General features: G+C 38.5%; 1 protein-coding gene across 1 annotated transcript in view; it reads right to left on the bottom strand.

Annotated features, from left to right (window-relative positions):
• ACYP2 (acylphosphatase 2) overlaps positions 1-17,789 on the bottom strand; it is a 191,262-nt gene that overhangs the window by 101,105 nt on the left and 72,368 nt on the right. The window lies entirely within an intron of this gene.

Below are 17,789 nucleotides of genomic sequence, written 5' to 3'. Positions count from 1 at the left end.
GGGTTATCCAAAGATCATGCCCACCTTACCTGCATTAGTCAAAGGAATTAACAAATTTTTCATAAGATTCCTCTATCTCCAAAAATAAATAAAAGCTCAGGCAGCACGAACACGTGTAAACAGTTTCAGCTTCAGATGAAAAACAATTGAAAATTGCCTTTGCTAAAAAAACAAAAAAAAAACAACACTACCACACCGTCACCACTAGTGGTACATCAAATTCACTCACTTTTCTTTGTTTATTCCTTAATTCACCTACCACGGACACCCATACATACCCAGCACTATGGCAGGTAGTAGGTGGAGTTCACAATCAGCAGCTTATCAAATGCAAACATGTTATGCCCAAGATTGAAATCCTGCGGGAAATAAATTAGCTAGAAATAAATTAGAAAAGAAAAAGAAAGCAGAGCTCCTATCACCACAAGCATACAGGTTGCATTTCCAAGCACTGATTGTATCCTACCGTGCTGGCCAATTAGAGACGGAAATAGGCCTTAAACTAAAAGAGAGGGCAATGTAATGCAATACAGGGCAAAGAAATGGCAGACATCATTCAGATATTTCAAACACAGGGTAGGAAAACAACCTGCTGAGTCTAGACCTCTATTTATTCTTGGTAATTGAATCACTTCTAATATTAAATATTGAAATGAAAGTAATTCATGAAAGTTTGAACATCGCGGTTCCTGAAATAAAATAGAATAAAAATCATGTACTCAAACACAGAACCGACAACACTGACCAAGGACCCAACAGAGAAGAGACAAAGCCACGCTATCCAGATCAAGATGCCCAGTAGATTAGGTCAATAGAGCAAGAACTGACAGTGGTCGGTTTTCTCCTTTAAAACCAAGGACATGGCAAAATTATATGTAGTACATACTTTGTTTGTCATGCTCTGACCAGAGTAAAATATCATTGTCATGCTATACTTTATTAACAGTTTTACAACTGAAAAACTATTTACAATTTTTAATATATAGAAATTTAGTTTGGAGCCTGAGTTTCAGTTTTGTTTATTTGTTTGTTTGTTTTAACCATTAGGAAACCATTAGGCACTCTATAGCAGTAGTTCTCAAATTTATGAGATTATAAAAGGTCTTCAACTTCTTGGTATTTCAAAAATACTTGTTTCATTTTTATGGTAATCTATAAAAATGAATTTAAAGATAGTCTGCATCTTTTGGATAACCCCATGCAACGGAGTACTGCTGTGAGATTTTTTATTTAATGCCACATTTTTGTGCATTTGTTCATGTATAAAACTGGGTTTATGTCATTGACATTAGGTCAGTGACATATGCTCAGAAGGTCCTATGGTCCAAATAAGCAGAGAAGTGCGAGAGACCAGTTGTCATCTCGGTGTGCTCCAACTTACATCAATTTATTGGAAATAAGTATGGTCATAAAGATGCAAAAACAAGTTTTTATTTTTTTTTTTTTTTTTTTTTTTTTTTTTGTAGAGACAGAGTCTCACTGTACCGCCCTCGGGTAGAGAGCCGTGGCGTCACACGGCTCACAGCAACCTCTAACTCTTGGGCTTACGCGATTCTCTTGCCTCAGCCTCCCGAGCAGCTGGGACTACAGGCGCCCGCCACAACGCCCGGCTATTTTTTTGTTGCAGTTTGGCCGGGGCTGGGTTTGAACCCGCCACCCTCGGCATATGGGGCCGGCGCCCTACTCACTGAGCCACAGGCGCCGCCCCAAAAACAAGTTTTTAAATTCACGATCCTAGCAGCAATTACATCAGATACTATTTAATGAAGAATGTCAATTAAACTAACTTTACCTTCAAGTAATGAAGGTTTACAGAACTACCAACTGATACATCTTTAATGTGCTATTCTAAGGCTACTCACTGACAGAGTTTTATTAAAGGCATGGCCTGATCAGTGTACCTTCCAATTAGAGATTGAAAGGTATTAATATTATTTTGAATGGCATAATTATGCAAACACATTTGTTAGAGAAGTATTTTCAAAGTACGAATATAGAAAGAGATAAACCACAGAATCAGACTTGGGGCTACATCTTTCTACTATAATCCTCCAAATCAATAACTGTTTCAGCAAAGCAATAATACCCATGCCATTAAATCAATAGATTGGAATTGAATTGTAACGGTCATTTGAGTTGCAATGGTTTTATAATCTTATTTATGTTTAAATAGTAACTTTATTTGGATTTTATATGGAATTAAAAACATGTAGTTTTGTGTTTGTGTATAATAAGTAACATGAGAAATATGAGTAAGATTATAATAAAAACAATTTCAGTCAACACGAAGTTCACAAGAATTTAGTTTTTCTTTAAGAGGGTGGCATAGATTTCTCAACTTGGGGAGCCCTGATGTATGGCATACATTAGTTTTATCAAGGATTTGAGAGAACAGAAGAGTATGACCGTGGTTCTGTGTTAATTTTACTTTAATTTTACTCTCTGATTCCAGTGTTTCTCTGCATCCTTGCTTTTGCATTATTCCTCAACTTCTAAGCTGAAAGTAGCAGGTAGAGAGTGGAGATGGCCAGAAGTGGTAGGACAGAACAGGAAAAGGAACCTCTTTGGTTAACAGTCACTCTACTGAATTGTAAAGGCTTTTGTTTCTGTCTTGAACTCTGAAGAGACAGGATGCCTGTCACAATGGGGAGGCTTAATAAAGATTTGCCAAAATCTTGAAGGAATGAAGGTCATTTTCTTAACTCATCCTACTCTAGTCTGGCCCAAAGAAAATACATTAGAACAGTATCTTAATATTGTTATTTTAATTACATAAAAATAAGAAGTGTACTTGTTGACTGATCAGAATCACAAATGATTATTAAGTATCAATATCCTCGAAGACTAAGCTCTACAGGAGACTCTGTGGATCCCAAGAAGCAATTCTAACATGGTATGAATGGTATCTTCAAGTTTTCTTTCATGAGTGACTTTTATGCCCTTTCCACTCCATAAAAATCATTAACTATAAAATAATGAGTAAATAAACCCAAAGCAAGAGTCCAAAAACCAATATGGAATTAAGATAAGTAATACATTAAAAAGCAGTATTAAAAATGCATTGCTTAAAATATTTTTTAAAAATGGAAGGATTCCCTATGTCTCCCTAAATGTCAAATTTTAAGAAAACAGATTTTTGTCAGTTTCTGGGTGGTACTGACCCAGGAGCCAGCAAACATTCCTAGCTTCATTCTTAAAAACTGATGAAACACATCTGTAAAAATAAACAGTTCCAAAAGCCAAGCATGCCAAAAAAAAGTAAAAGCAAAAAATTGTTTTTGTTATTTCCTCAATACTTTTCTTCAATAAAGTAGAAATCAAAGTAAAAGCCAGCAAATGTTAGCAGTTGCCTCAGTGAGCACACACGTACACAAACACCATCACACAATAGGGTGTGAGGACACGATCTGACCAACAACCAATCTCACTGAACTTGACAATGACACAGAATATTGCTCACACCATATGCAAAAACAGTATTTCTTCTTACTTTTCTCTATGAGTGGGACCTCTTTGGAGTCCTGAAAAAAAAAAAAATCTCCCCTTTTTTCAAAGTCTAAACATAAATTCCTATCACTAGGCTGTCTAATGAGTTAAGTCAATAACTGAGCCACTATTTCAATTTGTGCTTCTACAGCAAAGAGGCCTTTGGAGCTAAGAAAATAATTCCTGTTGTATCCTGCTATTCTGGACAAAAACTAATTTCCTGCCCAACCCTGGGAATCACATGATGCCAAGCTAGTGGAAAGTCACGTAGAGATCAAGCTCTGACAATTAGAAAGAAACACACATACACAACCTCCATTCACCATTCTAAGGATTTAAAAAGTAAACTATAAAACCATAGAAAAGAAAATATAGGTAAAGTCTGCCACATAAAGTGGAAATAAGAAATGCAAGGTTAAGGGTAGTATATTATTAACAGTATTAGAACTGAGAAAATCAGAGAGAGAGAGGGCAGAAGTGGGGAGCAAATGTAAAGAACCACTTTAGGACTGCAGAGGGAAGAAGAACTAAAAAGTTTTTTTTTTTTTTTTCCCAGTGTGAAGTGAACAAAAGACAAAAACATGGGGATAGAAAAAAATTTGAAGAATGAGTACAACTAGAAGCCTTCAACTGGATGGAGTAGGCCAGAGGAAAAGCCGTGTCCCTGAGGGGAGGCAGGCACCAACCACACAGGGACATAACTCAGAAGACACATCTCACGGATCTGTGTGAGGTCCTGGAACCTTCTCTATTGTAACAATTTTAGGATTGCTGAAATTACACAGCATAACAAGTTGATCATCCTTCTCCCGCTAACCCACATTTTGGCTACTATTCCAACTATGTATTCAAAGCTGCCCAATTTTGAATGCACACAAAGAATTCGAAAGCCAAGTTTCAAGAACAGACTAGAACAATATCACTGCAGAAGACTGATCAAAAAACTGTTCTGGAAAAAATCCAAACTGATAAGAAGTTGGTTCATGGTTTCTGTTTCATGTACCATTCACTCAACTTTAGAGTACTAAGGTATAAATTAGTATCTTTATTACTACAGAGGTCTAAATATTGAATACAAGTTATTAAAAAACTTAGCTTCCATAATCTTTAATTTGGTTCATATTGAAAATATGACATATGAAAGATGCCAGTGATAGCAAATTTTATATGTCAACTAGACCATGGTACCCGTTTGGTCAAATTGTAATCTAGATGTTGCTATCAAGTTTTTTTTTTTAGATGTGATTAACATTTAAAATCAATTGACCTTAAGTAAAGCAAATTATCCTCCACAGTGTGGGTCGGTCTCATCCAATCAAGAGAAGAACCTACAAGCAAAGACTGAAACTTTTAAGAGAAGATAAAATTCAGCCCCTAGACTGCATTATAGAAATTCTACCTGAGTTTCCAGCCTTGGACGTCAACTTATTTGCCCTCATGATTGCATGAGCCATATCTTTAAACTCTCTTTCCATTTACATATATAAATACATATACATATCATGTGATGTATGTGTAAATATATATAAACTCCTCTCTATTTATACATACATACACATATAATTCTCTCTCTACACACACACACACACACAAACACACTCTCTCTCTCCATTGGTTCTGGCGCTCTGGAGAACTCCAATTAATACATATCAAAAATCATAACACAAGTAAATTTATTTATTCTAAATTTATGTAAATTTTATAACTTGAGAAAAACAGTGGTTACCAGCAAATTTACAAAGATTTCAAATCACTCAAAAAAAACCTGCCTCAAACAATATGGATAGAGCCTATGAATGTTCCTTCTATGGTTTATAGCTTTTATTGCACACAAATAAGAGTTTAAAACAGCTGGAAGAACTGCACCGGGACCCGCGATCGGCACCTTCCCGGACCTCTGGAAGAGCTGCACCAGGCCCCATGATCGGCACCCTCCTGGACCTCTGGAAGAGCTGCCCCATGACCCGTGATCGGCATCCACCAGGACCTCCAGAAGAGCTGCGCCCACCCAGACCTGGTAAGAACTGCACCAGGACTCGCTACCCTGCCCGCCAGGCCTCCCCATGCCCTGACCAGGAACTCCGGGAGCCGCAACCCTGTGTCCTCCATCCTGTAATCCTCTCTGCCTCCACACCACCCCACTCGTCTGGCCAGGGACTCTGGTAGCTGCGTGCCCTCCAGAGCCCTCCCTGCTTCTGCAAGGAGCCCTTCTCCTGGCCAGAGACTGCGGGAGCCTTGGGCTCTCTGTGCCAAAGTCACTGGGTGCCAGGCACTCCCAGAACCATGTGCTCCACCCTCCACCCTGTTGCTGGACCTGGGGCTGCACTCCCTGGCTAGGGAAGCCTCAGAAGAGCTACACAGGGACCCTCCCTACAAAGATCCAGCAACAATACAGTGATCCCCCCGGGGTCTAATCTCAGAGAGACACCCAACTCTGAGGAGGGCCAGAGGCAACAGTGAAAAACAATCATGAGGTGAAATCAAAGGAAAAACTCAGGCAATATGAATAACCAGAGTAGATCAACTCCCCCAAGAAACAATGGGGCAGACACAGCACAAGATCCCATGCATAAACAAATAGCTGAGATGTCAGAAATCGAATTCAGAATCTGGATAGCAAATAAGACCGAATTAGAATTCCAAGCAGTAACCCAAAAGTTGTCTCAAGAATTCAACCAATTCAAAGACCAAATGACCAAAGATTTCGACACATTGAGACAAGAAGTTGCAGCCCTCAAAGATCTAAGTAACACAGTAGAATCCCTCAGTAACAGAATGGAGCAAGCAGAAGAAAAGATTTCTGACATTGAAGACAAAGCTTTCGAACGCTCCCAAACTCTCAAAGAGGAAGAGAAATGGAGGGCAAAAACAGATCACTCTCTCAGAGAGCTCTGGGATAATTGGAAGAAAATCAATATTCGTCTTATAAGGATCCCCGAAAGCAATGAAGTGGCTTCACAAGGCACAGAGTCTCTTCTCCATGAGATTAGGAAAGAGAACTTTCCAGACATGCCAAGAGATTCTGAAATTCAGATAGCTGACAGTTTCAGAACTCCAGCATGACTCAACCCGAATAAGACATCCCCAGACACATCATAATCAATTTCACTAAAGTTAATATGAAGAAAAAAATTCTGAAAGCAGCCAGACAAAAGAAAACCATTACCTACAAGGGGAAGAATATTAGAATAACTGCCGATCTCTCTGCTAAAACCTTTCAAGCTAGAAGAGGATGGTCATCGACTTCTAATCCCCTAAAACAAAATAACTTTCCACCCAGGATCCTGTAACCAAGCTAAACTGAGTTTCATTTATGATGGAGAAATTAAATACTTTAATGACATTCACATGTTGAAGAAATACGCCACAACTAAACCAGCTCTCCAGGATATTCTCAGACCTAACCTCCATAAAGACCAGCATAATCCTCCACCACAAAAGTAAACCCACCCAGAAAATTTTGATCAAATTCCAACTTCCACAGTCGCAAAAGGATTAAAAATGTCCACCGGACTCTCAAAAGGCTTATCAATATTCTCAATTAATGTGAATGGTATAAATTATCCTCTAAAGAGGCACAGCTTGGCTGACTGGATACAAAAACTCAAGCCAGATATCTGCTGCATATAAGAATCACATCTTACATTAAAAGACAAATATAGACTCAAGGTGAAGGGATGGTCATCTATACTCCAAGCAAATGGAAAGCAGAAAAAAGCAGGCATTGCAATCCTTTTCACAGATGCAATAGGCTTTAAACCAACCAAAATAAAGAAGGATAAGGATGGACACTTCATATTTGTTAAAGGTATTACTCAATATGATGAGATTTCAATCATTAATATTTATGCACCCAACCAGAACACACCTCAATTTATAAGTGAAACTCTAATAGACATGAGCAACTTGATTTCCTCCAGTTACGTAGTAGTTGGAGATATTAACATCCCTTTAGCAATGCCGGATAGATCCTCCAAAAAGAAGCTAAGCAAAAAAATCTTAGATTTAAACTTAACAATTCAACATCTAGACTTAACAGACATCTACAGAACATTTCATCCCAGCAAAACTGAATACACATTTTTCTCATCAGCCCACGGAACATACTCCAAAATTGACCACATCCTAGGCCACAAATCTAACCTCAGCAAATTAAAAAAAATAGAAATTATTCCTTGCATCTTCTCAGACCACCATGGAATAAAAGTTGAATTCAATAACAGGAATTTGGATTCCCATACAAAAACATGGAAGCTAAATATCCTTATGCTGAAGGATAGATGGGTTATAGACAAGATTAAGATGGAAATCACCAAATTTTTGGAACAAAACAACAATGAAGACATGAATTATCAGATCCTCTGGGATACTGCAAAGGCAGTCCTAAGAGGGAAATTTATAGCGCTGTAAGCCTTCTCAAGAAAACGGAAAGACAGGAAGTTAATAACTTAATGGGACATCTCAAGCAACTGGAGAAGGAAGAACATTCCAACCCCAAACCCGGCAGAAGAAAAGCAATAACCAAATTCAGAGCAGAATTAAATGAAATTGAAAACTAAAGAATTATACAACAGATCAATAAATCCAAAAGTTGGTCTTTTGAAAAGATCAATAAAATAGATAAACCTTTGGCCAACCTAACCAGGAAAAAAAAGAGTAAAATCCCTAATTTCATCAATCAGAAATGGTAACAATGAAATAACAACAGACCCCTCAGAAATTCAAAAAATCCTTAATGAATATTACAAGAAATTCTACTCTCAGAAATATGAAAATCTGAAAGAAAACGACCAATACCTAGAAGTATGCCACCTACCAAGACTTAGCCAGAACGAAGTGGAAATGTTGAACAGGTCTATATCAAGTTCTGAAATAGCATCAATTATACAGAATCTCCCTAAAAAGAAAAGCCCAGGACCAGATGGCTTTACGTCAGAATTCTACCAACCTTTAAAGAAGAACTAGTACATATATTACTAAACCTCTTCCAATATATAGAAAAAGAAGGAATAGTACCCAACACATTCTATGAAGCAAACATCACCTTGATCCCCAAACCAGGGAAAGACCCAACAAGAAAAGAAAATTATAGACCAATATCACTAATGAATATTGATGCTAAAATACTCAATAAGATTCTAACAAACAGAATCTAACAACACATCAAAAAAATTATACACCATGACCAAGTGGGATTTATCCTAGGCTCTCAAGGCTGGTTCAATATTACGTAAATCTATAAATGTAATTCAACACATAAACTAAAAAATAAAGACCATATGATTCTCTCACTTGATGCAGAAAAAGCTTTTGATAATATCCAGCATCCCTTCATGATCAGAACACTTAAGAAAATTGGTATAGAAGGGACATTTCTGAAACTAATAGAGGCCATCTACAGCAAACCCACAGCCAATATCGTATTGAATGAAGTTAAATTGAACTCATTTCCACTTAGATCAGGAACCAGGCAAGGTTGCCCATTGCCTCCATTGCTCTTTAACATTGTAATGGAAGTTTTAGCCATTGCAATTAGGGAAGAAAAGGTGATCAAGGGTCACCAGAGATCAAACTTTCACTCTTCACAGATGACATGATCATATATCTGGAAAACACTAGGGATTCTATTACAAAACTTTTAGACGTGATCAAGGAATACAGCAATGTCTCAAGCTACAAAATCGACGTGCATAAATCTGTAGCCTTTATTATTACCAACAATAGCCAAGCTCCAAAAACAGTCAAGGACTCTATTCCTTTCACAGTAGTGCCAAAGAAGATGAAATATTTTGGAGTTTATCTAACGAAGGACGTGAAAGATCTCTATAAAGAGAACTATGAAACTTTAAGAAATAGCTGAACATGTTAACAAATGGAAAAACATACCATGCTCATGGCTGGGAAGAATCAACATTGTTAAAATGTCCATACTACCCAAAGCAATATATATCAAAGCTCCATTGTCATATTTTAAAGAACCTGAAAAAATACTTAATTTTATATGGAATCAGAAAAAACCTTGAATAGCCAAGACATTATTCACAAATAATAAAGCTGGAGGAATCACGCTACCAGACCTGAGACTGTACTATAAATCGATAGTGATCAAAACAGCATGGTACTGGCACAAAAACAGAGAAGTAGATGTCTGGAACACAATAGAGAACCAAGAGATGAATCCAGCTACTTACCGTTATTTGTTGTTTGACAAGCCAATTAAAAATGTTCAGGGGGGAAAAGATTCCCTATTTAACAAATGGTGCTGGGTGAACTGACTGGCAATCTGTAAAAGACTGAAACTGGACCCACACCTTTCACCATTAACTAAGATAGACTCTCACTGGATGAAAGATTTAAACTTAAGACACGAAACTATAAAAATACTTGAAGAAAGTGCAGGGAAAACTCTTGAAGGAATCAGCCTGGGTGAATATTTTATGAGGAGGACTCTCCAGGCAATTGAAGCAGTATCAAAAATACATTATTGGGAGCTGATCAAACTAAAAAGCTTCTGCACAGCCAAGAACATAGTAAGTAAAGCAAGCAGACAGCCCTCAGAATGGGAGAAAATATTTGCAGTTTATACCTCCCATAAAGGTTTAATAACCAGAATCCACAGAGAACTCAAACATACTAGCAAGAAAAGAACAAGTGATCCCATCTCAGGGTGGGCAAAGAACTTGAAGAGAAACTTCTCTAAAGAAGACAGACGCACGATCTACAGTCACATGAAAAAAAGCTCATCATCCTTAATCATCAGAGAAGTGCAAATCAAAACTACTCTGAGATATCACCTAACCCCAGTAACAGTAGCCCATATAAATCCCAAAACCAGAGATGTTGGCATGGATGTGGAGGAAAGGGCACACTTCTACACTGCTGGTGGGAATGCCCACTAATACATTCCTTCTGGAAGGATGTTTGGAGAATACTTAGAGACCTAAAAATAGACCTGCCATTCGATCCTATAATTCCTTTACTAGGTTTATACACAGAAGACCAAAAGTCACAATATAACAAAGACATCTGTACCAGAATGTTTATTGCAGCCCAATTCATAATTGCTAAGTCATGGAAGAAGCCCAAGTGCCCATCAACCCACGAATGGACTAGCAAAGTGTGGTACATGTATACCATGGAATATTATGCAGCCTTAAAGAAAGATGGAGACTTTACCTCTTTCATGTTTATATGGATGGAGCTGGAACATATTCTTCTTAGCAAAGTATCTCAGGAATGGAAGAAAAAGTATCCAATGTACTCAGTCCTACTATGAAGCTAAATTATAGCTTTCACATGAAGACTATAACCCAACTATAGCACAAGACTATGGGGAAAGGGCCAAGGAAGGGGAAGGGAGGCCAGAGGTTTTGGTGGAGGGAGGGTAATGGGTGGGGACACATCTATGGTGCATCTTAGAATGGGTACAGGCGATTGCACTAATGTACACAGCTATGATTTAACAATTAAAAAAAAGAAAAAGAAAAAAAATAAAGAAAAAATAAAAATAAAAATAGACCTGCCATTCGATCCTATAATTCCTTTACTAGGTTTATACACAGAAGACCAAAAGTCACAATATAACAAAGACATCTGTACCAAAATGTTTATTTGCAGCCCAATTCATAATTGCTAAGTCATGGAAGAAGCCCAAGTGCCCATCGACCCATGAATGGACTAGCAAAGTGTGGTACATGTATACCATGGAATATTATGCAGCCTTAAAGAAAGATGGAGACTTTACCTCTTTCATGCTTACATGGATGGAGCTGGAACATATTCTTCTTAGCGAAGTATCTCAAGAATGGAAGAAAAAGTATCCAATGTATTCAGCCCTATTATGAAGCTAATTTATAGCTTTCATATGAAGGCTATAACCCAACTATAGCACAAGAATATGGGGAAAGGGCCAAGGGAGGGGAAGGGAGAGGGGAGGTTATGATGGAGAGAGGATAATGGGTGGGGCCACACCTACGGTGCATCTTAGAATGGGTACAGGCAAAACCTACTAAATGCAGAATGCAAATGTCTACATACAATAACTAAGAAAATGCCATGAAGGCTACACTGAACAGTTTCATGAGAATATTTCATATTGTATATGAAACCAGCACATTGTACCTCTTGATTGCACAAATGTACACAGCTATGATTTAACAAAAAATAAATAAATAAATAAGAATTAAAAAGAAAGAAACTGATACACCTTCCAGGAGAGTGGACAGGTAAAGTTTTCAATGTATCTAGTTTTGCGTCCAGCCACAACCCTTCCAGGGGGAGAGACGGACTCTAGAGACAAACGACGATCATAACCACATGAGAAGCTCTGCAGCCACAGTCCCAGAAAACGGAAGCCCGACCTCTGCAGCGGAAGTCCAGAAAATCAAATCTCCTCAGAGGCAACTGGTCTAGAATGGTCAAGATGAGCTCCAAATCAATGGCAGGTGATGTCCTGCTTCTGCCTGGCCCACGCCAATCCCTTCCTCATCAACAGGGGCATTTTCTGGCTTCAGAATGTCAGATACTACCCCAAACCCTGCCTACTTTTCAGTAGTAAGCTTCCCACCCAACCCTTGATTCTGCGACCAACACAAGTCACGCTTGCCGACTCCCTTGAAGTTCTCAATAAATGGCCTATTTCTTCTCCAATTAAAAAAAAAAAAAAAAAAGAAGAGTTTAAAACAGATTGCACCCCCTAGAGGGGAACGTTTAGCCTGCATTTCTAAATTACAGTCTGGAGCAAATAGGTGAATTTCATTTGCTCCACAAATGGAAAAGATCACAAAGAGGATTAGCTTGAACTAAAGTGAAAATGGGTTTGTTCACGGAAACAGAAACAAGACATCAATAACCATGGAGTGTTTAGAAAATGCTAATAGGCCTCTCATATAAATGAAAGGTTTGTGAAAACCACAAGTCTTAGGTTTGTTAAATCATAGAGGATAAATTATATTATTTTCAAACTGCCTTTTAGCACATTTGTTTTGAATCAAGAACAATAGAGATATAATTTACTAATTAGACCTAAGCAAAGTAACAGGCAACTTAAGTAAGCAACTTAAGTAACTTAAGATTATATGTCAACATGATTTGGATAGAAACATTTTAGAAACATCATAGGACATGAAAAACAGTTTTTTGATTACACTGGAAAATAATTCAAAAGTAGCTTTCCAAGCACCACCAAAAATGACAGTAAATATTTAAAAACAGATCTGAATTAAAATTCATGGTATCTGCCTTTAATTCACAATGTCATCTATTTTGAATATTTAAGAAACTATTTGAGGCTCGGTGCCCATAGCTCAGTGGTTAAGGTGCCAGCCATATACACTGGGGCTGGCGGATTCAAACCCGACCCAGGCTCGCCAAGTAACAATGACAACTACAACCAAAAAATAGCCTGGCATTGTGGTGGGGACCTATAGTCCCAGCTATTTGGGAGGCTGAGGCAAGAGAATCACTGAAGCCCAAGAGTTTGATGTTGCTGTGAGCTGTTACGTTACAGCACTCTACTGAGAGCGACACAGTGAGACTCTGTCTCAAAAAAAAAAGAAAAGAAAAAGAAACTATTTGAAAGCAAATAGAATTACAACGTTATCTTGAGCCCAAGTTCCCAAACTTAAAACCCAAACGCCTTTGATGACAAGGTAGTTAATGGAAATGTGGGAAGTTTTGGGTATAAAAGGAGAGTGAGGAGGCAGGGTGTTTGTGCCCCAATCGGAAGACACGCTTACGTTAAAACAATGCCATAACAACTTTATTCCCTTGCAACAGGGAATAGTCAGCAACCTTTTACTGGGGCTGATAAGGTTTCTGATCCTTTGACTAGAAGTAAATTAGAACAGTAAATATATGGATTACTAAATAGAATATAGCTATAAATTTCTAAGAAATACATACACTCAAAAACGGAATTTCTGTCTGATAATTACTATTATTTACCAAACATAATTATAAAAGTAATTCTGTTTGATAAATTTGTATCATCATTACTGATACATATTTAACCCTAAACCAAAGCCTGTATTGCATGAAAAGTGCAAATTTAGCTGCAGATGAGTATCCCTGACCAAATCACACAAGACACTTTGGTATATCTGTGTAGACTAAAGGCTCTAAGAAGAAAGTAAAACTTCAGAGGGGAGAGAGAGAGAATTTCAAGAAAAGGGATGAGGGATTTATAAAGGAATGAAATTATTTAGAAGAGATTAGTAAAAAGGAGATACCTGGAAGGGTAAACCTAAGTTCCTACAGACAGAATGCTGGGTCTGTATCATCTGAGCCCTGTGTGGAGGAGCTGAAAGCATCCCACAGCAACAGTGGCGTGACTGCTGCCGGATTTGGGAAGAGAAATCAACTCAAGCCACCTCAAGGAGATGAAAGATGGGTGTATAGTAGGAGTAAGTGAGGAGAGGAGATATATAAAAGGATATGGAAAGGTTTTATGAAAAACCAAGCACAAAAATTGAAAACAGTAGGTCATCCAGCTGGGAATTAAGCCTTATTTCCCCTCACATAGGTCCCATCTGCAGCTTCCGAGGACTTAAGGTTAGGTAGATCCTAACTTGACAACAACCCCAGAGTTGCCCAACCAACTGTTTCTCCTCTAGTCTTCTCCATCTTCCACAAATGACTTCCTATGAGCCTAGAAACAAGTCATCCTGACTTCTCTCCTGTTCCCATTCCCCAGGGAAATCATCAACTTCAAAACTTAAACATCACTTTCATCATTTTATTTCCCTGTGCCAGTCAAGTCTCCATCCTCTGTCATCACTCCCCAGGACCCAGGCCTGGCTTCATGGGTGTGTCCTAATGCAGTAGCACTCAGAAGGGCCCAGAGCTTCCTTTGATACTCTGCTGTCACCATCCTGAAGTTATTCCCATCTCTGAGTGTGCAGTCTGATGGGACAATGAAGCACACACATGAGCAGAGAAGACACGCACCACATGTGTCTGATGTTCCTCACTGTCCTGAAAGCAAGTGGAGTTCACAATGTCTCAAGGGCATAGACTCCAGTCAGCGACAATGCCTGGGAGCTCAGGGAGCCTGGGGGCAAGTACAAGGTGAGCAGGTGACATCTACAACGGAGAGAGCCAGAGAGCTGACTGCGGCCGGGCCACACTTGTCTTTCAAACCAGAACTGACTTTGAACACAAAAAGAAGGCAAGTATGCTCTGAGAAACATAAATGACTGAGGAACCCTAGGATATCCTATTTTATATGTGTTACTTTCCTGTATTATACCAACTACTTGTACTGAAAATGACGAGAGAAGGGAAAGGAACCATAGGGCAACCAGAGCTCCCTTTCCTTGCAGACCTCTCTTATCAGGAAGCTGAAGGGACAGAGTGTTGGTAGAATGTGCAGAGATTAAGAAATGAAATCAAACAGTCGAGTTCATTTTGTGCAGCATTTCCACTGTTCTGGTAAAAACAAAATATATATGCATGTGCAAACTGAAATATAAGCTGCACAATTTCGGTGATTCTGGATATGCATTAAATGTTCATATCTCCTATTTGCATTTAAAATTGGCATTGCACAATATATAGATGAATGATAAAATTCATGTTAATAATTCAAAGCTTACCTAGGGATATACCTAACAAAAGTGGTGAAGGACCTCTACAAAGAAAATTATGAAACCCTTACAAAAGAAATAGCAGAAGACATTAACAAATGGAAGAACATACTATGCTCTTGGCTGGGAAGAATCAACATTGGGTTAAAATGTCTATACTACCCAAAGAAATCTAAAGATTTAAGGCATTCCCTGTTAAAATACCAACATCATACTTTGAAGAATTGGAAAAAATAGTTCTTTGTTTCAAATGGAACCAAAAAAACCCCACCATATAGCCAAGGCAATTTTTAGTAATAAAAACAAAGCCGCAGGCATCACACTACCAGATTTTAGGCTGTAAGTCCACAGTAATCAAAACAGCATGGTTTTGGCACAAAAGTAGACATACACATATGGAACAGAATATAAAACCAAGAGATGAAACCAGTCTGTACTTGCCATTTGATCTTTGATAAACCAAACACTGGGGAAAATAATCCCTATTCAATAAATGGTGCTGGGAGAACTGGATAACCACATGTAAAAGACTGAAACTAGACCTGCACCTTTCACCACTTCTAAAAATTGACTCACGATGAATCAAAGATTTAAATCTAAGATATGCAATGATAAAAATCCTAGAAGAAAGTGTAAGAAAAACTCTTGAGAGTGTTAGACTAGGGAAAGATTTTATGAAGACGACTTCAGTGGCTATTGCAACAACAACAAAATAAGCAAACGGAACCTAATTAAACTGAAAAGCTTCTGCACAGCTAATAAAACAACAATTAAAGCAAATGGACAGCCTCCAAAATGGGAAAATATATTTGCATGTTACAAATCTGACAAAGGCTTGATAATTAGGATCTATAGAGAACTCAAATTGATCAACAACAACAACAAAAACAGTAAACAATCCCATCTTTACTGGGCAAGAGACATGAACAGAACCTTCTCTGAGGAAGCAGATGAATCACTAACAAACATATGAAAAAATGTCTGCGAACTGCAAATCAAAACCACCCCGAGATATCACCTAACCCAGGTAAGATTAGCCCACATCACAAAGTCCCAAAGTTGCAAATATTGGCATGGACATGGAGAGAGGGGAACACTTTTACACTGTTGGTGGGACCGAAAACTAATACAGCCTCTTTGGAAAGAATTATGGAGAACCCTCAAAGAAATCAAATTAGACCTCCCATTTGACCCTGCAATCCCATTACTAGGTACCTATCTACCCAGAAGACAAAAAATCATTTTATCATAAAGACATTTGCACTAGATTGTGTATCACAGCTCAATTCACAATTGCCAAGATGTATAAACAACCTAAATGCCCATCAACTCAGGGATGGATTAACAAACTGTGGTATATGTATACCATGGAATACTATTCAGCCATAAAAAAGATGGAGACTTTACATCTTGTGTATTAACTTGGATGGAGTTGAAACACATTCTTCTTGGTAAAGCATCACAAGAATAAAAAAGCAAGTATCCAATGTATTCAATGCTAATATGAAGCCCGTAGATGAACTAATACATGCCCACGTAGGAGAAAAACTGAATTCAGTACAAGTTGGGGGGTGGGGGACTGAAGGCGGGGGGAGAGGAGAGGACAGGAGGGGAGGGGATTGGTGTGCTTCCACTTAATGGACACAAGGTGGGGGGCATATGGCACCCCTTCAGGGAATGGGACATAACTGTGAGAGGGACTCTACCTTACTGATAGAAATATTGTGCCCTGATTGTTTGTACCCTAGATTGCCCTGAAATTAAAAAATAATAATATTCAAAGCTTTAATTTTCTTCACTTAGAATGACATTGCTATAGTTTGAATGTTTGCCCTCTCCAAACCTCATGCTGAAATTTGACCCCCAGTGTAGGAGGTAGGGCCTAGTGGGAGGTGTTGGGGTCATAGGAGTAGATCCCTCATGAACTTAGTTTAATCCCCTCCCTGAGGGGAGGCAGTGAGGGATTCTTCCAGGAGCTTATTGTTAAAAGAAAAAGAGCCTGGCAGCTCCCCAGGCCTGGCTCCTTCACTACCATGTGATCTCTGCACATGCTGGCTTGCTCTCTCCTTTCTTTCTTCTTCTTTTTTTTTTCTTTTGCTCATACTGGCTTTCTTTCTCTTCTACCACAAGTAGAAGCAGCCCAAGGTTTCACCAGATGCCCAATCTTCCAACCATCATTATTGTGAAATAAATAAACCTTTTTTCTTTATAAATTACCCAGCTTCTGTATTCTTTCATAGCAACACAAATGGACTACAGCTAACATGAAACAGCAAATTAAAACAAAAAACACTACAAGTTGACAGACTGTGGAAGAAAGGAAAATGTTGTATATATTGATATCTTTAATGGTATTTTTTTCTTACCTTTTGAACAAGAGACCCACAGTTTCATTTTGCTTGTGGCCCCACAAACCATGTAGCTGGCCCTGCCAGAATGAATGTGAAAATTTCTCCCCTAACTGGTCTCCTGGTTTCCTCTGTTTCTCTGCCCTTCTCCTTTCTCCACAGCAGCCAGAGTGCTTTGTTTAAGTCTTAAATAGATCATTTAAATCCTGCTAAAAAACCTCCAGTAGAGGAAGCAGAACCCTGAATAAAACCTAAAGTTCTTACCCAAAGCCTGACCCTCAACCTTCTGATCCAAACCTCCAGCACAGCTCCCCTTCCTCGCAGTCCTCCATTCCACTAGCCTTCCAACTGTTCCTCAAAGAAAATGCTT

Source organism: Nycticebus coucang, chromosome 4 (assembly GCF_027406575.1).
Source record: "Nycticebus coucang isolate mNycCou1 chromosome 4, mNycCou1.pri, whole genome shotgun sequence".
NCBI lineage: Eukaryota > Metazoa > Chordata > Mammalia > Primates > Lorisidae > Nycticebus > Nycticebus coucang.
Note: the sequence above shows the minus strand (reverse complement) of the source record. Positions and strands in the feature narration are given on the sequence as shown.